This window comes from Podarcis melisellensis, assembly GCF_964234715.1.
Source record: "Podarcis melisellensis genome assembly, chromosome: 7".
NCBI lineage: Eukaryota > Metazoa > Chordata > Lepidosauria > Squamata > Lacertidae > Podarcis > Podarcis melisellensis.
The window spans coordinates 22,498,453-22,523,546 of NC_138539.1; the positions used below are offsets into that span (position 1 = coordinate 22,498,453).

Sequence of the window (25,094 nt, forward strand, 5' to 3'; positions counted from 1 at the left end):
TTTTAGATGGGCTTTGTGAACCAGAGGGGTCCCCCAGCTTTTTGATATAATTGTCTTCTTCCCTTCCTTTCGCTGCATGCTGCTTTTGAGCAGCGCAGTATTATCTCCCCACAAGAGCCTGCCTGGCACAGCGTGGCGCCGTTTTAATGGTCAGAGAGCATTCTGCCGCTGAACTGAATGAAAGCAGGCTTAGTAGCGCCATGCAACATGCACTCTGCAATACTTGCAAATGAAAAAGGGGTGTAAATTTGGAGCAAACTCTTTGGGGGTGACGGCAGAGGCACTGGGGCCTTGCTGCATCGCTGAGTTTTTCTGCAGTCCCTGCGCCTGCATTTGAGACATGACATTTATTTCAACAGACCCAATCTATTCTTCCAATCTCTTTGAAGAGGGTTGAGAGCTCCTGACCAGGTTCCTGTAATTAGCAGGGTGACGATGTTTGGTTTCATGCCATGGAAAACGCCCAAACGGGTCTCCTCCTCTCTGCCCATGAAGTCTGTTAAAAGGCAGAGGAGTAACCCAGGGCTGCTTTGTTGTTGTTGTTTTTCCTGGCCAGTTGGCAACCTAACTTGGAAAAAAAAGATTTAATCCACCTTAGTAGGTTTAAACACAGCTGAACATGATATGAATCATTGTTGGGCTCACAGCCTGGTGTAGGCTTACTCACATAGAAGCCAACTCCAGGGGGCCATGGGTGCTTAAAGGTAAAGCGACCCCTGACCATTAGGTCCAGTCATGGCTGTCTCTGGGGTTGTGGCGCTCATCTCGCTTTATTGGCCAAGTGAGCCGGCGTACAGCTTCCGGGTCATGTGGCCAGCATGACTAAGCCGCTTCTGGCGAACCACAGCAGCGCACGGAAATGCCGTTTACCTTCCCGCTGGAGCGGTACCTATTTATCTACTTGCACTTTGATGTGCTTTCGAACTGCTAGGTTGGCAGGAGCAGGGACTGAGCAACAGGAGCTTACCCCATCGCAGGGACTCGAACCGCCGACCTTCTGATCGGCAAGTCCTAGACTCTGTGGTTTAACCCACAGCACCACCTGCGTCCCTTCATGGGTGCTTGGGCACCCACAATAATATAATTGTGCGGGCTGGGAACCCACAAAGTCAATGAGAAAAGCCGGCAGGCAGCAGCGGTGCTGCCTCCGAGAGAGAAGCAGTTCATCTTTGCCCTCCGCCGCCAGCAAGCAAGGCACCCTTTTGAGGGGGGGGGGGGCTCAGACACAGACGCAGGGTCTCTGAGCCTGAGCCCCTCTCCTTAAAAAAAGGGTGCCTCACTGGGTGCGGAGAGGAGGAGGAAGAGGACCTGGTGCCACTGCTGACCACCACAATGCGGAAGTGTGATGTCACACACACATGCCTGCACTTAGTATGTGTGCCATCACACACACTACCTGTAGGCGTGTGAGAGAGAGAGACGTCACAGTAGTCCATGTTGCGGTGGTAGGCACCCACAATCCTGAGAGCAAGATGGCGCCCCTACTTACTCAAAAACATCCCATTGATTTCAGGGGCAATTATGCCCCAGGAAGCATGCATAGGATTAGGTCAGGGATTGTTTAGTTGTGATTCCTGCATTGAAGACATCTGAAGACAATTCGATTAGATGACTCTTGGGGTCCCTTACAATTCCACAGTTATATTATATGACAACATGGCAGTTTAATCCATTTCCATTGCATTTCCCTAGCTATTAATTTCCACGTTACAAATGAACTTTCAAACAATGTAAAAGCCAGCTCTGGAACTGTGGTGGCATATCGTGGAACTACTGTGGAATATAACACATTATTTCCAAATGGATTTCCCCCTGGAACATGGAAAAGAGCAGTCAAATTGCACAGCATTCCACTATAAGTCCAGAAACAGTTTTTAGATTGCATGAAAGCTCAAACAATAATGTGGAACTGAACAGTTAGGGAAAAGTTGTGAAAACAAAATAAACTGCCCTGTGACTGCAGCCTCAGTCTGCTATTTTGAGTCTGAAAAGCCTGGGCAAATACGCGCGCACGCGCGCGCGCACACACACACACAACATCTGAAGCAACTGATGGCTGCTGTTGTACGTATGGCAGAAGGAAGGGCATTTCATAGTAGAGGTGCAATGGAAAGAAGATGCCTGCTATTGAACCTTAAATGGACCGCCAGGAATGGCTGAAAGACCGATGTTGTCTGGGTGGATCACATCTTGTGATCCAGAAGATCTCCACTCCAGAGGAGGAAACACCCCAGAGGATCACAGCTACTGCAGAGCTGTATGCTCTTGTTTGAAAGTGTGATAGCAGTTGCCTGCATCTCTCTGCAGGCAGTGCTGGAAAGAACTATTCAACTGACAGCTAATTGTTGCCACTGACTGCTGCTCTGACAATGTTGTTATAGCGAACTCTGCTTCCTTGAGAGCAGCTGAACGAGGAGAAATGACATGAGGTGGCGTCCCCTCAATCCCTTGTTGTTGGATATTACATGTATAGCAGATGCGTCGTGTCGTGTAGGTTCACTGCTGTCATTCTGGCTCAGATCTTTTGCCACAAACAAACAACACAAGCCTACAAAAATACGACATCATCCGCCGTAAGACAGGTCGGTGCTAAGAAGACAAGCTCAGAGAAGTGGAAATGTTTGCTTTGCCATCGATTGGGCTTGGCAGAGGGGCTGGTCACCTGCTCTGCAGCAGGGCTAGACCCAATGTAGAATGGTAGGGTAGCAAGGCTTTCTGATTCAAATTTGTTTGATAATAGCAGCAACCCGCCTCCCTAAATTAGTTTGCTGAAACGGAAAAAGTGTGGGGATGTGTGTGTGTGAGGACTAGGGATGGGCAAATATATCATTTTCAGTTTCTCATTGTTCCAATCTTAAGTTCAGTTCTCCACATCAGTTTGTGATCTTCTTTTTTTTTCAAATGTTCTTGTGAAAATTCGTAAGCTTTTTTTTGGGGGGGGTGCAAATTTTTCTTAGTGTACACATATGCATTTTTTACCTAATGTAATGCATTTTTCCATGCTGTTTTCACTAACATATGCATTGGCATACTCATGGTAGCATAGCACAATCCTTTTTCCTCCACATCATATTTGGCTGGAAAACTGCATTGCAATGTGAATTTCGAGGGGCGCCTGTGTTTCAGTTTGTGTGTCGTTTCAGAAAGTGCAAATTAAGTGAGGTTGCCTTTAAATACAAACTGAATCAAATTTCTTCCCCGTTGCTTGTGAGAGCCAGGAGTAGCTTTTTCTGTGAAAGGGCAGTGAACTCAGGAAATAAATTCCTAAGATGACCATGTGTTTGAGAGGCATGCTGTTGTTTAACCTTAACAGTGCAATCCTAATGCATGTCTAGTCGAAAGTAAGTGCTATTTAATTTAATGGGACCTACTCCCCAGTGGTGTGCATAGGCTTGCAACCTATTGATTTTATTTATTTGGACATTTATTGACTTCTCATTAACAGTGCCCTCTGACAGTTTATACAAAATTCAGAAACAATCTTGCAGTCCCTTTAAAAGGTAAAGGTACCCCTGCCCATACGGGCCAGTCGTGTCCGACTCTAGGGTTGTGCGCCCATCTCACTTAAGAGTCCGGGGGCCAGCGCTGTCCGGAGACACTTCCGGGCCACGTGGCCAGCGTGACGAAGCTGCTCTGGCGAACCAGCACCAGAGCAGCACACGGAAATGCCGTTTACCTTCCCGCTATAAAGCGGTACCTATTTATCTACTTGCACTTAGGGGTGCTTTCGAACTGCTAGGTGGGCAGGCACTGGGACTGAGCAATGGGAGCTCACGCCGCCGCGGGGATTCGAACCGCTGACCATACGATCGGCAAGTCCTAGGCACTGAGGTTTTACCCACAGCGCCACTCGCGTCGCTTTAAAGACTAACAAATTTATGATGGAATGAATAATATTTTTATATATTTAATGTCTTATTGAAGCACAATGTCTGTTACTGACAACCCAAAAGTATGGTTGCAGGGTACAAATACTATGACATTCATTTGTCTTTAAGGCGCCTCAAGGCTCCTTGATTGTTTTTGCTGCAAGAAACCGACATGTGTACTCTTCTGGATTTTCTTTTTCTTTTCCAAAACTCAAACCACATCAACAAAGGCAAAACAGAAAAATCAATGCAACGTCCATATTTTTTAAAAACAGCATTAGCTGTTTAAGATCATTCCAAAAACAAGAACTAAAACCAGGCTGCACATAATTTGTCCCAAGGACTGAAGTATGGTTCTCAAAGGCCTGTGGTAATCTTTACTTAGCACTGAAAAAAATTAATATCGGTGCCAAGTGAGCTGTTGTTGTTTAGTCGTTTAGTCGTGTCCGACTCTTCATGACCCCATGGACCAAGTAAGCTAAAGGGGGAGGGAATTCCATCATTAGGACACCACAGCTGAAGAAGGCCCTCACTCTAAGGTGAAGCTGCCTCACCAGTTAGGCAGGAGAACCTGTAGAAGGGCCTCCAAGGAAGATCTTACAGTCTAGGCTGGTATATTCAGGAGGACACGATCCTTTGCAAGTACATCCACAAACCCCAAACCACCATTTTGCACTTCCCTGTAGCTGATGGGCTGCAATGATCCAGTACAAAAACAAAGTGCAAAAACCGAAGGTCTTCCCACCTCCGCCCTACAGCCATCTGAAAGAGCAAACAGGGGAGAGAAGGAATCAAACAAATGATTTGAAGCTGCCACCTTGTGATTGTTGTTTGTCAGGCGTAAATTGGAAAAAAAATGAATTATTTGAGATTCAATTAATATTCACGTCTTGGCTGTCACGGAGATTTAATTCTCTGGGTTCCAGGCATCTTTTCTGAAAATAATAATTTCCCCTGCTGATTATTATCTTGCTTCAACTTGTCTAATTTCTTGCTCTGCTGAAGAAGAAAATTGGGGAAACCATTTATTGCCTAGTCAATCTGGTGTAGCTAAAACAATTAACATTGAAGCGATTAAGTTAATTTCCCCACAAAAGCACAGGATACTTTGTTTGTAACACCCAGCCCCATCTCCTTCTGTGGGGACAAAAGGACAATGAGATGGAAATATTATTAGATCTTGGTCTGCTTTGGCTTTTTTTAGGGTGAAATTAACAAGTAAGGGCACATGCTGTGTGAGAAACCTCATTGCATTAGGGATGCATGGCAATTAAAGAGCTACTACAACTGATGAGGGCCAGGACAGGCCTTTCACTTTTATAGACTCATTGGGCCTTTCAGAGTTTACAGCTAATTATATATTTTTGCTGGCAAGTACCATGGACAAGGCAGTTAGTGTCGGTTCTGTACAGTGTGGATTACGGTTCTGCTCTGAGACATGGTACAGTAATACGAAAAGCTTTTATTGAGAAATCTATTTCCTTAAGCTCATTACTCTGTAGCTGGGGGACCTTTTTCAGTCTGAGGGGCAAATTGCTTTCTGGAGTCCAAAATGCCAGTGCTGAGTGGGGCCAGAGGAAAAACGGGTGGAGCCGTGAATGCAAATTTTACTTTTGGACAGTCCACGAGTTTCTACAGACACTCCCACCCGCCTCTCTATTTCTCCCTCCATTATTATCTGAATTCAAGGACACTTTCCAGCCAGGCAAAGATTATTGAGGAAGGTCAGAAGTAGAACCAGAAGGGATTGTGGCCTGGCCTTGGGGGATTCCCAAAGGTTAGACAGAAAAGCTTAAAAAGGTAAAGGTACCCCTGCCCGTACAGGCCAGTCGTGACCGACTCTGGGGTTGCGCGCCCATCTCTCTTAAGAGGCCAGGGGCCAGCGCTGTCCAGAGACACTTCCGGGTCACGTGGCCAGCGTGACGAAGCTGCTCTGGAGAGCCAGCACCAGCGCAGCACACGGAAACGCCGTTTACCTTCCCGCTATAAAGCGGTACCTATTTATCTACTTGCACTTAAGAGTGCTTTCGAACTGCAAGGTGGGCAGGAGCTGGGACCGAACGACGGGAGCTCACCCCGCCGCGGGGATTCGAACTGCCGACCATACAATTGGCAAGTCCTAGGCGCTGAGGTTTTACCCACAGCGCCACCCGCGTTGGAGGACCATAATTGCCCCTCCAGGTCTAAGGTTCCTCATGGAAGGTGTTGACCCAGCATGTGGCAACTGAGCCAGTGTGGTGTATTGGTTAAGAGCAGTAGACTCGTAATCTGGTGAACCGGGTTCGCGTCTCTGCTCTTCCACATGCAGCTGCTGGGTGACCTTGGGCTAGTCACACTTCTCTGAAGTCTCTCAGCCTCACTCACCTCACAGAGTGCTTATTGTGGGGGAGGAAGGTAAAGGAGAATGTTAGCCGCTTTGAGACTCCTTCTGGTAGTGATAAAGCGGGATATCAAATCCAAACTACTCCTCCTCCTCCTCCTCCTCCTCCTCCTCCTCCTCCTCCTCCTCTTCTTCTTCTTCTTTTTCTTCTTCACCACTATGGATCCCATGCTAGGAGTCATTAGGAAAGGGATAGAAGATAAAACTGCATATACTGCAATTCCATTGTGCAAATCTTGGAAGACTGCGTACAGTTTCAGTCAGCTCCCCTTAAGAAAGGATATTGGAGAATTTACAGAAAAGGGCAACCAAAATGAAAGAGCCTGTGAGGAAAGGTTGCCACGCGTGGAGCTTTTCAGTTTAGAGTAGGGTTTCCCAAACTTGGGTTTCCACCTGTTTTTGGACTACAACTCCCATCATCCCTAGCTAGCAGGACCAGTGGTCAGGGATTATGGGAACTGTAGTTTGGGAAACCCTGGTTTAGAGGAAAGGTGAGTAAAAAGAGACACGATAGAAGTTTATAAAATTATGTATGATGCAGAGAAAGCAGCTGGAGAATGTTTTCCTCCTTTTCTTATAATGCAGGAACTGGTGGACATGCAATGAAGCTGAATGTTGGAGGATTCGAGACAGGCAAAAGAAAGTGCTTCTTCACACGGCGCATAGTTAAGCTATGGGATTTGCTCCCTAAGAGGCAGTGATGGCCACCAACTTGGATGGGTTTAAAAGAGGATTAGACAAATTTGTGGAGGATAAATCAGTGGCTGCTAATGTAACTCCAGAGTCTTTTATGTTCTGCCTCCACAGTTGCAAGCACTGTGCCTCTGGCAACCAGCTGCTGAAATTGCAGGAGGGGAGAATGTTGTTGCATTCCAATCCTGCCTGCGTGCATCTGGTTGGGTACTGTGAGAGCAGCAGGCTGGACTCAATGGGCCACTGGGGTGGTCCAACAGAGCTCTCTACTTGTGTTCTGTAGGGCAGCTGAGAGAAGGCCAGTCTGTGCTTTACAACGGAGCAGCACAATTTATAATCCGCTAAACTGATTAATAATAATAATAATTTAATAATAAATTATTATTTATACCCCGCCCATCTGGCTAGGTTCCCCCAGCCACTCTGGGTGGCTTCCAACACAATATTAAAATACAATAGTCTATTAAACATTAAAAGCTTCCCTAAACAGGGCTGCCTTCAGAAGTCTTCTAAAAGTCTGGTAGTTGTTGTTCTCTTTGACATCTGGTGGGAGGGCGTTCTACAGGGCGGGTGCCACTACCGAGAAGGCCCTCTGCCTGGTTCCCTGTACTTGGTTTCTCACTGTGAGGGAACCGCCAGAAAGGGGTGGAGATGCTCCTTCAGGTATACTGGACCGAGGCCGTTTAGGGCTTTAAAGGTCAGCACCAACACTTTGAATTGTGCTCGGAAACGTACTGGGAGCCAATGTAGGTCTTTCAAGACCGGTGTTATGTGGTCTCGGCAGCCGCTCCCAGTCACCAGTCTAGCTGCTGCATTCTGGATTAGTTGTAGATTCCGGGTCACCTTCAAAGGTAGCCCCACATAGAGTGCATTGCAGTAGTCCAAGCAGGAGATAACCAGAGCATGCATCACTCTGGCGAGACAGTCCAGATGGAGCTGATAAACAGCTGCCCTGGACACAGAATTGACCTGCGCCTCCATGGACAGCTGTGAGTCCAAAATGACTTCCAGGCTGTGCAACTGGTTCTTCAGGGGCACAGTTACCCCGTTCAGGACCAGGGAGTCCTCCACACCCGCCCACCTCCTGTCCCCCAAAACAGTACTTCTGTCTTGTCAGGATTCAGCCTCAATCTGTTTGCTGACATCCATCCTACAGCCTACCACCCATATATTGAGGTCTTCTAGATGCTTGGCAACACTCCCCCAATCCAGCAGCATCTTGGCCATGATTCATAAACTGTGTTTGGCTTGACGGGCCACAAGTCACGCAGGCTTGCTTTGCTGCAAGACGTGGCCTGGTTAATTAAAAAACGCATGCAATTACAGGGCTTTTTTTTATTGCACTAAGCCACACACACAGGGCACTCTCTTGAGGCTTTGATGTTTAATCTAATTCCCATCCATCTTTTATTTAGAGTTCAGTGCAGCAGAGCTCAACTGACTTAAGGATGATGAACAATAAACAGTCACTTTTGCTCTGCCGAGCAAAACCTTGAGCCAAAAAGTGCCTTGATCATTAAAACAGCGTGGAGAAATGTTGGCCTCTTCTGCAAATCTCACCTTGGTTCTAGATCTTATGGGTAGCCTTGGGCAAGTCTGTTCCTCCTAAGTTCACTTCCACATCTGGCAGGTACAAACAAAAGTTGTACGTAACGATCAAGAGATTTTTGTAAGTCACTTAGAAAATTTTTTCTTCTGTGTTAAGCAACTAACAAGTTAAATTTTCTTATTAAGAATAATAATAGTTTTGCTTGCTCCTTTTTCTGCTCCTTGCAATAACGGTATGGACATCCAAGAGTTTGGTGAGCAACTGACAGCTTAATGAATGCAGAGTGGCAATTTTGTGAGAAGCAGATTCTTTTGCTGGCTGGCGTAGCTGGTGCGAAGTTCTGAAATGAAGCTGTACGTAGGAGTTCTGCCTACTGGTTCTTCCCATATAAGCTGCACTGAAAATATTGGCGCATTGTTTTAAAAATAAACGGCACTCAAAGCATTCCACAATCAAATAAGGACCTAGCGTGGGCAGAACCTCATGTTGTATTAGAAGTGATGAACTACATCTCCGCTGATGTGTCATTTAAGTGGTGGAGGTGACGCGAGATCATCCACAACAAACAATGCAAAATGTCTGCTTCACCTGGAAGGGAAAAGCTTTTGCAGCCTGAGGGCCACATTCCAGCATGGAGAACCAGCTGGGGGCCACATGGCAGTGTTGGGCGGGACCACAGGGGGGACGTGGGTGGAGCAATGGATGTGAAGACTCTTACTTCCATACAGTAGACTACATGCACTGTCTTTTGTGTCTTGAATCTTCCAATGTTAAGCTTCACTGGATGGTCCCAGGTTCTAGTATTATGGAGAGGGTGAAAAAACTACCTCTGCCCCCTTAAGCCACACCATATGTAATATTGTTATAGAAGCTGGGTGCCACCCCCACTCTCCAGGGGTAGCAAGACTCCAGGAGGTTCCAGGTGCTCACCCAGGGTTTGTGCTCCTTCAGAGAATTAAAGATGCGGCAGAGACTGTCGTGGTTTGTTCACATATTTAGACCTTCAGTTTGCATGGAGGGAGTCCTGATCTTACAGCATTGTCACCCCAAGAAGAACTAGTTCCCATAGCAGGGCAGCACTGGAACTGAAGGCATCTCTCCCAGCCAGCCTTCAGCCAGCCTGCCCAAAATGGAACTCCCCATGTTCTTTCTCCCTCCCAGCACACCTTGCTACAGACCATCTTTGCCTGTGACTTCACACTCAGTTACCCTGGTAACCTTCTGTCTGCTCAGGTCCAAGATGGGCCATCAACACCTTTTGTCATGTTAATCCATCTATCCCTGGTGATGTCCTGGCATGGAAAGGAAGCTAAGCTTGTATTTTTCCACTGGCGTGCAGTCTTCCCTCCAAATAATCAAAATCCTACCATTTATTAATTTCTAGGGTTTAGGAGGGTCTCCCCAATCTATAACACCATTATACTTCATGCCACCCCCTACTCACTGCCCCCCAACCAAACAGCCCCATATGTTGTAACCTTCCCTGGAGTTGCTCCAGCCCCAATTCCTTCAGCTGATCATTTTGGTCGCAGCTTCCTAGCTCTGTGATATTCTTTTTCATGTCAGGCTACCCAAGCTGCACACACAGTATTCCAAGCACGGTGGCACAGTAGATTTGTACAGCGGCATTGTGATATTGGCAGTTCTATTTGCAATCTCTTTCCTAATGATCCTTAACGCGGAATTTGCCTTTTTTCACAGCTGCTGCACACGGGCTCGACATCTTCATGAAAACTCATGAAAAAGAGCATCTGATGCTGTTTCTGTGCGTGCGATAGCAGCAAATAATCATGGGAGTTCTAAAGGCTGAAAGGGAGAGGGAATCTGACACCCTCCCTCTTGCTGCATTAAAGCAGAAAAACAGTTTCAAAAAGGCTTTGGACTTTACATGCTTGGGCACAAATTGTGTGTGGAAATGTTTTAAGGCAGCGAACCTCTGCTCTTTGCAGAAGAGGATTGTTGTCATGAAGTTCCACAGCACATTCTCCCCCTGCCCTGGAAACTATATGTGCGAGATGATCATAAAAATCATGCCAAAATAATACAATTTTGTATCGATTGGAGACAATCGATATGCTGTTCACTGTTCATTTCCATAGAGATGCAATATTCACTTTCTATTGCCCAGTGGCGAAGCTGCATGCTCCGCTACCGGGGGCGGAGAGCAGGCGGGGGCGTAGCTGGCGCCCGTGGGGGCAATGTGTGCTGCCTGCGGGGGCATGGTGCGGATCCCAGGGCATGGTATGCCACCTGCGAGGGCATGGTGCACAGCCCGCAGGGGCGTGGGGCGTGTTCTGGGGGTGTGACGCGCTGCCTATGGGGCCGTGGGGCCCGGCATTCAGGGGTGTGCGCAGTTTGTGTCTGGGGGGGCGCCACAATGGCACCAGAATAGTGGTGCTGGGGGCAGTCCGCTCCCTTCGCACCCCTGTTTTCCGCCAGTGCTATCGCCTCAGTGATGTGTGGTGTTTGTGCGACATTTTAGGCATTACGCAGAAAGGCAAGTCATTTTTTTTTAAAAAAAGGATAAAAATAAAATAAGCTTCACGAGGGAATTCCATGCAAGCAAATAGCATCTTCTAAGGAGGAATTTCCCTCAGGATCACAGCGGGAGAGGAAAGTGTTAAATCCCTCCTTCCTGCTTCCTGTGATTCTGATCATTGCCAGTGCCCTCCATTGGATGCTATTTGCATTTTTAAAAGGTGCATGTTAAATGCAAAGACACATTTAACATTGCATCTGGTTTCACCCTCATCCACACATTCCATACACTCACACAGGACATTCACCACATTCACTGGTTCTGATATAAGTGGAATATAAATTAACAAACAAACAATAAAAATCACTGGGACACATTGTTTGCACATGCCTCAAACTTTTCTTAAGGTGGGATCTCTGAAATCATTCGAAGCAGACAAAGCAAAAGCAACCTGCTGGTGGTTGGAAGGAAATCAAAACATGGACCTATATCTGACCAAAGATCATAGTTTTTCTAGCTTCTTAGATCTGAAGCAGCTTCGGCCTTGGCCCAGCACACCTGAAGAAGCCACCCTAATTGTTCAGCTCGGACAGGGAACCAGGCATAGGGCCTTCTTGGTTGTGGCACCTGCCCTGTGGAACGCTCTCCTATCAGATAAACAACTGTCTGACTATTAGAAGGCATCTGAAGTTAGCTCTGTATAGGGACATTTTTTAATGTCTGATGTTTTACCATTTTTTTATGTGCTGTAAGCCACCCAGAATGGCTGGGGAAACCTAGTCAGATGGGTGGGGTAATAATAATAATAATAATAATAATAATAATAATAATAATAATATTCCAGCCTGATGTCTCTCAGATTTTTTTTGGACTCCCATCACCTCTGACCATTGACTATGCTGGATGTTGAGAGGTGTATTCCAAATGCATCCGAAGGGCCTCAGGTTGGATTAAAAACAAACCTGACTTCAACTTGCTCCACTCTTTGGGGAAAGGAAATGCTAGCACTTCCTTAGCAAGCTTTGTTTGTTGCCATAACAGACTTTACAGACGAGTTGCTGGGGCTGTTATGCAAGTACGGGTTATTGCCCAAAGAGCTAACAAATGGTTGTAATTATATCTATTCTGTAGCTTCCCAGCGGTGGCTCTGACAGCACAGGCAGATTTTTCTGCACATCAAGTACTCCAGTTCTGTCCCGCCCCCTTTATTATACATCGTGAGAGCCTTTACACCCAGCGATTTCCATGGTCATCCAAGGAATTTGTGGGAGGCGCTTTCTGCTGAACGCTCCTGTTGCTGCCGGCGAGCCACTTGCAAAATAAATAAATAAATTGGCAGGCTTTTATTATAGCCGCGTGTAAATAGCATGATTCCTCCAGCAAATTATAGTGTGCGCTCTCAAATTTCCTTCTGGTCTCGCAGAGCCGTTGTTGAGGATGCATTTTTCCTAACCCCCCTCCACTTCACGACGGAGTTTCAACTTTGGAAGGCTCAAGCAGCTTGCAAGTGAAGGAAAGAGGAAAAGGCAGGATCGGGGCAGGATCGGCTTATTATGTGGAAAGGCTGATGTGCACCAAACCTGGAAAACTACAAACAGGACATCCTGCAACCAGCAGCCCATTAGAAAAGTCTGTTCCATACAATGCACAAAAAGTTGAGAGGTTTGAATTGCTTTTTTGGAACCCTTCACCCATGACCAGAAGACGTAGGAGAAGTCACAAAGCAGGGATAGGAGCTTCTCCAACGAAAGAAAGAGGAAATAGAAACAGAAACAACAAGATCCTCGCTCATCACTATACCATAACATGGTAGCTTTTCATGTACAGTGTTGTTCATGCGTGATTCTTTTATTTCCCTGTATCAGGGCCCATTAAGACCAGAGAAGTAATAGCTATTACCCCCCAAGGCTGGAGGGAATTCCAATAGCCTGCTAAACATAAGGAGCAAACTGCCTGTAGAAAGGCCAAACTCTTATGTGTGGTCTAAATCAGGGCTGGGCCTCTGAGATGTCATAGGACTCCAAATCCCATCATTCCCAGCCAACAGTGCCAGTCACAAGGCATGATGAGAATTATAATCCAACAACATCTAAAGCAGCCTTCTCAACTCCCATTATCCCTTGCTACCATGACCAGTTGCCAGAGTAGTAGTTCAAGCTGGGGACCCAGAGGAAAGCAAGCACCAGCAGAGCTGCCCCTTTGCTGGCCAATCAATGGAGTCAGACTGACCTCCTACTTCCCACGATGTTCTCCCTGTGAGGTAGGGGGTAGAGGCCCCTTGGTGCTCTGGCTGGTGTCTTCAGAACAAATTGGTGAGGATGCAGGGCATGGATGCCTGAAGGAGTGGGGAAAGTCCCTTTGCAGAATCAGAAATTATTGTATGGATGTGATGTGCTAGATACATACTGCCCAAGAGAGTAAAGGGAGCTAGTGTGGTGTAGTGGTTAAGAGCGGTAGACTCGTAATCTGGTGAACCGGGTTCGCTTCCCCGCTCCTCCACATGCAGCTGCTGGGTGACCTTGGGCTAGTCACACTTCTTTGAAGTCTCTCAGCCCCACTCACCTCACAGAGTGTTTGTTGTGGGGGAGGAAGGGAAAGGAGAATGTTAGCCGCTTTGAGACTCTTTAGGGTAGTGATAAAGCGGGATATCAAATCCAAACTCCTCCTCCTCCTCCTCCTCCTCCTCCTCCTCCTCCTCCTCCTCCTCCTCCTCCTCCTCCTCCTCCTCCTCCTCCTCTTCTTCTTCTTCTTCTTCTTCTTCTTCTTCTTCTTCTTCTTCTTCTTCTTCTTCTTCTTCTTCTTCCCAAAGGCCACAACAAACTTCCTTTGGTATAAATGCTGCTGTCTTCTCCTACAGCAAATTCAAATATCTCTCTGGAGTCCTAGAAGGATTAAAGATAATATGAGATCTGTTTCAGATAAAAAGTTCTGCTACTGCTGATAACCCTGGGCTACAAACCAGCCCACAGACACATGTGCTTAAGACAGCTTGGAAACAAAAGGACTTGAGAGTCAGGGCCTGGTGGGGCAGATAAAGATTATAGTCCTTATGTCCCAGATTAATTCTGCATCTCCTCACCAAGTTGCTAGCTCTCTGCGTGTCTAGAGGATCTCTGTAAAGATATCCTTTGATCCGAGTGTTACTAATCCTTGTGACTAATGCAAAAGTGCTTTTTCGAAAGGAGAAGCTGTAATTTGCTTGCTATGAAATCTAATCAGAGAGGGCCGGAACGTAACTTTATAGCAACCACAAGGAGATGGAACATTGTACAAATAAGGGATCCTGGGACAAGCTACTTAAGTAATTCAATTTCAGAACCAAAACAGATTACGCTGTTTGGAAGAAAACAAAACTGCTGTGAAGGAAAAGGTCCAATCTCTCCCCACACCCTTTCCCTGTTGCTTCCAGCTTTATTCTAGAAGTGGAGACTGGCAGCAGCATATTTCTAGCTGAGACGTTTGACTAGAAGCGATTATTCTTCTAGGTGACATTTCGCTGTAATTACACGGTTCTTCAGTTATACTGGAGATAATCATCAGCGTGACCTTCAAGCGAGGGATGTGGAAAGTGCCTTATAAAAAATGATAGAATTTCCGGCTTTAAACTATTCTGGGTACGGAAGCCAAAATTGAGGAGGGTTGGGGGATATCTACTGCTTACTGCTGTAAACCATTAGATGAAAAAGACATATAAATATGAACTGAGAAGACGTGAGGGATTTGTTTGTACAAATCATAATGTCTGTAACACATCGGCCTTCCTGTATTCTGGGCAAGGGAGAGAAGCACACAGAAAACATGGCCTTCAGTTTCTGTGCTTCAACCTTTTGTGCTGTGTTGGATCATGCGAGGATAGTTCTTCTTTATTCTCTGCCTCCACTACCCTGACCAGGAGCCCATGAATTCACTGTTTTATAAAGGGCACACATGGTACATTCCCAAAGCCAAGCACATTGGTAGTGCCTCTGGTGAGGGACATGTCGTGCTCCTTCTGGAGTCGTTTGTCCATCTTTGGTCCCCACCCTGCACTCAGCTCTCACCTGTGGCTCCTAGAAGCTGTCAACATGCGGCAGTGGCCACATCCTGGGAACGGTTTTGACTGGCAGGCTAAACCAGGTGAAGGTAGCTGATAGGTCTCAAACCCTTGGTGAGTCAACGACTTCACTTGTGTGCGAAAACAGGCTCTGGCAGGTTGAGTGGACAAGACCAATAGTGGGTCCAATGGTCAAGAAGGCAGCTTCTGCATGTGCTGTAGAGGGAAGTGAAGGGCAGGTAGGGCTTGTCAACCTGGGAAGGCAGCCCGTTTAGGAGGAAAGCTCTGGTCCTAAACCTTAGCTACCTTGGGGGATGCCTTTGGGAGAAGAAATAGCTAAGGAGGAAAACCTACACAAATCTGGAGCGGAGTCCCTAAGATAGTTGGATGGCGCTTTGTATTCCTCCTCCTGGCAACTCCTGCAGCCAAGCTTGTGCCAAATGTTTTGCTCTGCTTTCCTTTGGACTATATCAGCTGAGAGGGGGGATCTTGTCATCTGGGTAGACCAGGACCTCCCTACACATTGCCCAGCCTTGCATCCCAGGGAGGTTGGTGCTGCTGACACAGTAGTTTGACTTCATCCCTGGAGGCGCCCTCCATTGTCTCTCGACACAGATGCCAAAAAACACAAGACCGTCCATGGAATTCAATGCATAATCTCATGTGATGTTACAACATGGCCAGTGCTAAATGCTGAAAGGTTACCACAGGCAGCGGGGGCAATAGCATACTATGGGCTCCTGCAAATCCTCAAACAGAAGATGTCTGAAGTGCCACAGCAGAGGACGTTCCTCCCCCACACGAGCACGGGAGCCAAGGGGGCACCTTCAGGCCTTCTTCTCAAAGCACTTCTCAAAGTGCTTGCCCAGCTTTGAAAATGAGGGCTCTAGGATGCTGCCAGAGCCTTATTCCTCTTTCCCAAAACCCAGTGCCTCCCTTACCTATCTTTGGGAAGGTGGCGAAAGGGCTGCAGGAGGGGTCAGGGTGTCAATTTTTGGCCACACACAAGGCGTCATATTATCAAGGTCCACCCCTGGCCACAGGTTCTCCAACCCCTGAAGCAGAATAGAGCTGGAGTCAAGGAAGCAGATCTGCTACCTCATATCAAATCCTGCATATTCTTGTTATAAAACTACTTTGAGGGATTTTTTAAAAAGTGCTGTATAACTTTTATGAAGTAAGGAACAATTATTATTATTATTATTATTATTATTACTATTCCAGCCCTTCCTCTCAAAGGAACCCAGGGCAGCAAACAACAAAGTAGTTCAACAATTCAATTTAAAAACATATTTAAATAATGAAAAAATAATCAGTAACAAAATCAAACCATCACAAATTCTCCCAGTGAATAGTGTCAAAGTTGCGAGAACAGTAGTTGATTTAGAAATCAAGTTCTCCAGCAATCAAATTAGACCTTTTCACTGCAACTCCAAAAAAGAGAGTTGGCAGTACCCTGTTGAAGGGGAGGGATGTCGGAAAGGACTGATAAGATGCTTCGTGTTATGTGTTAGTCTTCCATTACAACAGAAGTCTGCATAAACTGCACCCACGGAGGTTTAAAGAGGGTCTTAGAGCACTCACCAGAATGATAAGATGCTTATGAAGAAGCAAACTTCTCTCCCCACCCCAGTTTGTATTAAGCTCTTGCCACCCTCAAACAACGTGAAGGATTTGCCAGAGTAAAACGGGAAATGAACCAATAGAGAACATTAAAGAAGAGTGATTTTCAGTTTGCTGAGGTGGGTGATTATCTTCTAGCCGTAAGCCAGCAAATAAGGGGCACAACTGAGTGCTTCTGAGTCCCGTTCATTTCGTTGTTATCAATGGCACTTAAAACATGCTTGGGAACCACAGGTGCAACACAGGTGCATAGGTAATGCCAAGAGCAAACTGGATGCATTGATGTAGCTGCTGGACTGCAGCCTTAATCTGTGCTTTCACCTGATCACATGCCTGAGCTCCTCCTCTTGATTTCAGTAGGTTTCAAACACCCGCGCACACATACCCAACCTGGGGTTTAGATATTCTGGAGAAGCCTAGCCAAATAGATGTAGGAATGTCATAACCCAAGCATATTGGATATTTAGGTGACTGATATACAGGCTGAATAGTAGGGGACATTTGGTAACCCAGTCAGGTAGAATACCTGATTTGAATGCATGATGTCTGAAGCCCTGGGATTAAATATAAATAAATACAAATTTATATATCCAAGTATGGCTGCAGCATCTTTTAACTTGGGCCTGGTTTCTGAAATGGACTACAGAAATGGTGCAATAGCTCCTTGCTTCTGACCTGTGCAGAGGGGTAAAGACAGCCTATTTTAGTCTGCAGCTGTTGGAGGAAGGAGGCCGATTACTTTTTCATAGCCATGATATTGCTTAAAAGACTCCAGCGGTTCCTCTGCTGAGCCTTTGTTAGATCAACTGCACTTTTCTTTATGTATCATGATGACTACAGCCGTGGCAAATTACAGTCAGCTTGCAGCTGTGTGGAACAGAACATTGAAATGGAAATAATCTGCAAGTGGGAAAAAATTATTTGCTGGGGGGGAAAAAGGTTGTTGGCTTCTGAATTGTATAAGGAGGTAGGGGAAAAAATATATCCAATATAGGAAAACAGGCCACTGAGCTACCCTTGTTCAGCAGTGCAAACTTGGGGGTGGCTGCATTTCACAATAGCAAAAATGAAGTTCTCTTTATTACTAATGTCAGAAGAAGTCAGACATTAAAATAAGTAGATAAAAACATGGCATTAATGAAAGGGCGGCTGCTTTCAATTATCTGGTAGATCTTTTCCTTGTCTAATATCCCTGGTGTGATATATATTTTGGTATGTAGCTCTGTGCAGAGAGCCAATGTGGTGTGGTTGTTAGAGAGTTGGACTACAACTTGGGAGAACAAGGTTCAAATTCACACTCCCTGAGTGAGCTTGGACTAGTCACTGCCTCTCAGCCTAGCCCACCTCACAGGGTTGTTGAGAGGATAAAATCGGGATAGGGGAGAGCTGCGTACACCACCTTCAGCTCCCTGGAGGAAAGGTGGAGTATAAATGACATAATAATAAAATAAATAAAATGGAGGCATGTATGTGTTATGTTTCCAGTGGTCTGTGTTTGCCTGAGCTTGAGTCTAGACTAAGGATTTGGGGTGCCTGTGTTCTGATTCGATACATGATATCCAATCACAGAACATTTCAGGATTTGGGGCCTCTGTGATTGGCCCTTAAACTCTGAGATATGATTCGCAGCTTGGAAGTTTAGACAGTCAATCACATTGGGAGTGGGAGTGGCCCAGGCCTTCAGAAATATATATAAGCAGTTGCTTTGCCCCTGTTGTCCAGTTCTGTTATTCAGTAAAGGTTCTTGCTGTTATTACTGTGTCTTGCCTCATGGGAACCCACCTACACTTCAGTATGCATTGGTTTCCCCGCCTCTGTTCCATTATAAGTGCCTGGAGTCATCAGCATTTCTTATTGCGATGTACTTGCTGCTCTCTGCTGGTGGTGCTCTGTGGTCTACATTGTGTTGGTAGATAAGTTGTGGGAAGACTGGGGAAGGTGGAGAAATTTTGCTCTGTTCACATTTTGATGTGATTTGCACTTAACTTGCACTTCCCAAGCCGACACATGAACCGAAATGCAGCTATCTCTTAAAAAAAACACCCCACAGTTCTCTGAATTTGGCAGTGCAGTTCTGTAACCCAAAAGGGTGTACATTTTGGGCAGAGTGCACCAAAAAAATGCATATCTTAGTGCATGGTTTGACCACATGGAGACGTGTAGATTTTAACTGTGAGCAGTGGGGGGATGCAGATTCTTGTTCAATTGTATACTGTTGTGAAATATACTCAGAGTCGAGTGTGGATTTCATGCTCTTTATTCAGCTCATAGTAGTGAGGAATGAAAGTTCCTCCAAAATATCTGCTTTATATACATTATTTACACAATGGGCCGCACGTGATTGGCTAATTCTGGGATTCTCCTGTAGGTCAATTAGGTTGCGGATTCACTTCCACCTGGAGCTGGATTGGGTGGCTCCTGCGGACCAATCACACTGCTGCATTGTTCTAGGACCAATCAGACTGCTGCATTCTGAATCCTATTGTTCTAGGACCAATCACACTGCTGCCTTTTGGATCCTATTCAACTCAGTACATAACACCTTGCATGGAAACCACTTCACGGATGGTGAGAAGTTTTAGGGATGTAGGGCCTGTGTAGATTTGCTTTGCTTTGGAGAGAGGTCACTGAAGGATTAGTAGGAGTAATGCACCTCTGTGTATTTGTGAATATACAGGCTGAGCCTGGGTGGAGGCACACCACTCCAACACACAACCCAGGTCCACTGCTTGTGCATCCGATCTCCAAAGAGATGCCCAGAATCCCAAGATGCTTTTACAATATCCCAATTCAGCTATGTATAGCGTGGGGGGTGCAGGGGGGGTCGGCCACACCAGGCGCAACATCTGGGGGTTTGAGTTAGGGGGCGCAAATCCCACGGGTTAGGGGGCGCAAATCCACGGGTTAGGGGGCACAAATTACTTGCCTTGCCCCGGGTGCTGACAATCCACGCTACGCCACTGCTTCCAACTCTACAATTCTGTGAAAGGGATGTGCCAGAGTTTCTGTATTAATCCTTTCGTGTGCACCCCGCCTAAGGCTACGCCACTTCTGATTTCATGGCCTATTCATATGGAACAATAAAAGAGACAAGATAAACCTGGCAATACCTGAAATAAATCTCTGGGCTGCGTCCAACTAAGGTCTACTCAGAATAAACTCATTGAAAACTTAGGTTCAAAACAACAAGGAGAGTGGGTTCAAATCTCAGCTACAGCCATGGGAAAAGGCCCCTTTCTCCCATTTCCACCAAATGAGCTTCAGTTGCTGATAGGACTGAGAGAATGGTCTCTGCAGTAGACCTCACCACTCAGGCAGGCTCATATGTAAGAAAATGCCTAGTTCCAAGGCAGCCATTTTGAAATCTCTTCTTCTCCCATTCGAAAGTGGAAATGGGACCCTTGTCTTAACCATGGACATGCTATGGAATCTTGAGCTAGGTGTCACCTCTTTCTGCCTAAATTTTTAATCTGTAAAATTAGAACTCTTTTATCTCATCTGATTGTTCTTAGGGCCAAGAAGAGCAACATGTACTCAGATCTGCCCTTTTAAAATTAATGAGGCTTAAATGCAGTTCAGCTGTGTTGGTTCATTACCAGAATCGGTGAAGTATTTTGAAAATCACTGGTGATTTAGATATGATTAATAATAATTCAGTGTAGCCAATGCTGTCTTGCTGTTCTTTTCTTGGCCTTTAAAAAGAATTTCCTTAACAATTCTATTACTAGATTATTTATATTTTGAAATGTCCGTCATTCCTCTCTCTCTCTCTCTCTCTCTCTCTCTCTCTCTCTCTTCTCTCTCTCTCTCTTAAATCAGCTCATATCTTTATTGGGATGCAGCAGTTACAACTTAATGGGCAAATTTAATGGAGGTCAGAAGCACACTGTACATTTTCAGTTTCACAGTGTTCACAAACCAAATAAATAAATTAAATGTATCTGGAAAAATAAACACAGTTTAAAATTACATACAGCAGTCATATATAGATAAATCTGAATCAGTTTGCATTCAAAGTTACTTTGCAGTTTCCCAAAACATTGTGAGAACAGAAACACAGCCATTCATTGACATGTACACTTCTCTGAATTTGACAATGCTGTTCTCCAGCCAAGTCATGTGTACAAAAATGCATATACTAGGGTAAAATGTGCATATAAATGCATGTACAGCTGGCCTGCAGCTTAGGTGGGTGTTTGGTTCTAAGGGTAATGTGTATATGTGAAAATCACGCATAGCCAAAATCACGTTACTCTTGGAGCCACCCCATAACTAGCTAAGGAGGCACCAGAAGAAGCCTCAGAGCCAGGGAATTGGTGGTGGGACAATGCTGTGTTGTCAAAGGGAGAAGAGGGAACAGACTGGGAGGAGGAGATGTTGGAAGCTGAAGAGGCAACAGGATTTAGTGTGCAGGAATAGGCTGTGGCAGAGAGCAGTCCATGCTCAGAGACAGAAGCAGAGGCTGAAGAGGAGGGGGACGAAGAGGCAGCAATGAGGCAGGCTGCTGAAGAATCCAGGGAGTCTTCTCCACCTGCTGAGACCCGCTCCCCTTCCCACTGGTCTCCCAGAACACAGAGAGAAATGAAGAAGGCAAAGCAAAGAGAGACAAGATGAAGGAGCCTCAGGTTGCTGGGGAAGGACCCAGGGGAGGAGCCGTAGAGAGCGGTGGGAAGACAGAGGCCTTCAGTTTTCGCAACTGCCTCATTGGAATAAGACGTAATGGGAAGAGTGGCTGGGATCACTAGGCCTGAGCTGCTTGGTTTCTTTGAATAAAGAGACAACTTCACTGACACTGATGTTTTTATTACTGACCTATTCCGGTCTCTGGCTCCTGACACAAGTAGGCCTTGCCCAGAAGCTAGGACAAGCACATAAAAGCACATTTGTGTGTGTGTGGGTCCACCTGGGGTAACCTGTGTAAAAAGCTCTTGGCCTTGCTTCTCAAGCAAGGCATGCTCAGTGTGCTAGCTCTGGAACTGTTAGGGATGCCAACACAAGACCTTGCAGGACAAACTGGTTTCCCATGATATCTCTTGAGAGCATCCCCAGCACTGCTAGAGATGATGTACTGAGTAGGGGAAGTAAAGCCCTTTCTGTGCTGTGTTCATTTGGTGAACTATTTCTGAGGAAATATGATCAGATTGCACAGCTGCTTAGGTAGAGTGCTGGCTTTTGGTTTGGAAAAGATTTTGAACTCTCAGACACCCATTAAGGACTGCAGTTCTTTTATTTTGACAAATCATTAGAGACTTCATTCGGTCGATAGCATTCCAGATTTCCCTTTGTCAAGTTCAGTGGCCTTGTTGAACAGCTGCAGCAACTGTCTGCAAAAAATGAATAGGCTAATTTTAGATCATGTATATCTCTGGAGAAATGTTATTCAATGTTTATATTTAAGTGAGAATACTCAATGCTATCAAAGAATCACTGAACAGTACTTGTTCCAATGGGAAGTGCTGTGCTAGGCTCATCAAGGACCAGTTTTATTATGCCTGAAAGTACTTAAAAGAACACAAGCTGCTGAACTGCCACGGGTTCAAGGAATATTAACATCTGTGTGCTTGCCTGTACCTTGCTGATAGATGAAAACTTTAGATGAAAGCCTAATTTATTTATTGTCTTGTGGAGCATTTTATGAATTGTGGAGCAGAACAATTCCACCTTTGGTAGTCCCAAAACATTTTTTTAAAAAATCAGTTAGGTGAATTTGGCACGGGAAAATGTCTTGCCTTCATAACTTCAGGAATATCAGATAATGTGACCAAGTGAATGCAGCGTAGCTTCCATGTTTCCCATAGGCATCTGGGTGGCCACTGTGAGGACAGGATGGTGGCCGGATCCAGCAGCAGTCCCCTTATGCTCTTAGTTATGGAGGTAGAGGAAGAGTTGGCCACTAAGCCCAACCACCTGCTCAGGGTCAGAACTAGAGCACACTCAATGGGTCAATGTGGCCATACAAAGACAAGCTATACTGACAAGGTTCACAAGGAGATTTCTCAGTCTGAGACTTGAAATGGATTATCATTCTCTCTTTTTTATATAATATTTATTGAGATTTTACAAAAAAACAAAAGTTGACAGAATGAAATAAAAAATACAGAATGAAATAAGAAAAATACAAAAATTAAGAAATAAAGATTACAAGATAAAAAAAATTAAAAAGAAATCCATTTTTAAGTATCTTTGAACTCATTTGCTTGTTTCGTTGACCTCCTCACACCTCCCCTTTTTGTATTCCTATTTACATAATCAAATCAGCAAATCCTTACCCTCTTTCATTTATCTTAACTCTAACTTTGTTGCTAATGCCACTTATTTTCAATCCAACATCATTTTAACATTCATTAATGAAATGGATTATCATTCTCCAACACCATCCCACAAAGTATTGAAAGTGGTATGATATGGAGCTATCATTGTATGTGATATGTGCCCTGGCCACTTCCAGGCTGTCATTCAATCAATCATATGGTGTCCAATTATATGCTGGCAATGTTAAGTTTCACAATTAAAGGTAGATTTGGTACTCTTGTGCTACAAACTCCTTAAAAAAACACACGATATTTTTGCAGTAAGGAAAGTGACAGAGAAATTCCCTGTAGCGTGTAGGGCAAGAATAACTTGACACAATGCCATCCAGCATCTGAATGAATGAATAAAAGAATGAAAGCACAATAAACAGTGGACACATTGTGAAAACAAACAGGACAGACACTTTTGCATAGTGGAACATATCCCTACTGACCCAAACACTGACAATACATGTCTATTTAGACGTAAACCCCACTGAGTTGAATGAAAGACTCCTAGGAAAGTATATAGCAGGGTGGTGGAACCTGTGGCCCTTCAGAAGTTGCTGGACTCGAACTCCAGTCATCCTCAGTCAACATAGCCAATGGCGAGGGATCGTGCAAGCTGTAGTCCAACAACATCTGAAGAGCCACAGGTTCCCCACAGCAGCTCTGATGGACCAGCTTTCACTGCTGGACTTGACAGCTTGAGAGACTGGGTTTCATTCTCTGCTCAGCCATGCCATGAAGGTTACTGATCTTTGGCTAATTGCTATCTCTAGCCTAGTCCATCTACCAAGACTGCAATGAGGAGTAGTGGCACCAGAAAAAGGGGAAAGCACAGAAGGGTCAAATTAAATTTCTAGGTGTGTGAGTTGAGCTCCTTGTTGGGAAGGCACTTGCCCTCCTGCTGCCTTCTGGGGCCACCCATGAGCAAGGTTAAAATGTGGGTGGGTGGGTGTGGGTTGTGGGTTGCCATATATGCAATGGTGGAGGAACCCTCTCCGGCACCCGGGCCGGGACGCCAGGGGGCGGGGCAAACTGCTTGGTGGCACACGTACGATGTCTGTGCAGACTGAACACGTGTGGCATTCCATACAGAGTGTGCATGAAGGGGTGCTGCACGTGCGCACTCTGTATGCGCTGCCACTTGCGCAGTGTCCATATGGGCTGCTGCTCGTGCACGTCTTCCATCCGGGCGACTGTATGGGCTGCTGTGCAACCGGCATCCCGTATGGAGTGCGCATGCGCGGCTGCCCATACAGACGCCTGTATGGATGGCACGTATGAGCGGCAGCCCGTACGGTCACCGTGCGAGTGGCGCCCATACTGACTGCACGCGCCCTTGGCCACTCTACAGCTGGGGGGAGGCAGGGGCCATCTTGTCACCGCCCCCAGAGTGGCACCCAAGGTGGCCTGCCCCCTCTGCCCCCCACTTCGTACGCCCCTGCATATATGTTGCTTTGAACATCTTGGAGGAAGGCTAATAGCTATATAAATAAAATTTCCCTGTGAAAGGTGCCTTCATTCCACGTGCCCCTTTACCATCTCTTTGAAAATTATAGGAAGACATCTGAAAACACAGCATTTTTCCTTCCTAGAGTTAACCACTCTTTGCAGTGCGGATTCGACTCTCAGCTCATTATTCACCTATAGAATCTCCTCGATTCAAATGTGTTGCTCTTCACGGTAGAGCAATGTGTGCTGCCTACAATGTGCTGTTATGCAGGGCTCAGTTAATTCTTTGTCTGCCCCTTTTCCTTTGGCAGCTGACTGGTGAAGTCCCCGTGGAGTTAGTTCCATGTGGTGTGATGCATTGTCATAGGACAATTGTGGCCTCCTTTGTCCGTTTCTCAAGCTGTCAAGATCCCTGCCTTTGGGGCTTTCTTTTTCACTTGGAGTTTCCATTGTGGCCTGGTTGCCGCTGAAGATCTCACAAACCCAGTTGTGCATATGGTGTTTACACAGGGCCAAAGAAAACCCTACATTGTTAATACTCAAGACTTGACAGGTCCCTTTGTGCAACTAGGTCTTGAACATTACATTGTCTTGGGTGAATTGTTGTGCTCTGCACCGAAGCCCTGATTGGTTTCTTGCAAAGTGTGAAATCCAATTCTGCCTGGTTTCAGAGCTAGATACATTTTTCTTTTCTATGGCTTCAATTCTTAAAAGGCTTTT

The 25,094-nt window shown here is 45.7% G+C and overlaps 1 protein-coding gene across 1 annotated transcript in view; it reads left to right on the forward strand.

Moving 5' to 3' along the window:
- The window catches only part of RRM2B (ribonucleotide reductase regulatory TP53 inducible subunit M2B), an 83,822-nt gene extending 70,161 nt beyond the window's left edge, over positions 1-13,661 (forward strand). Inside the window, exon 10 of the transcript XR_014170351.1 lies at positions 13,394-13,661. The gene's annotated coding sequence lies outside the window, so the exon portion shown is untranslated. The remainder of the gene's footprint in view (positions 1-13,393) is intronic.
- The last annotated feature ends 11,433 nt before the right edge of the window (positions 13,662-25,094 follow it).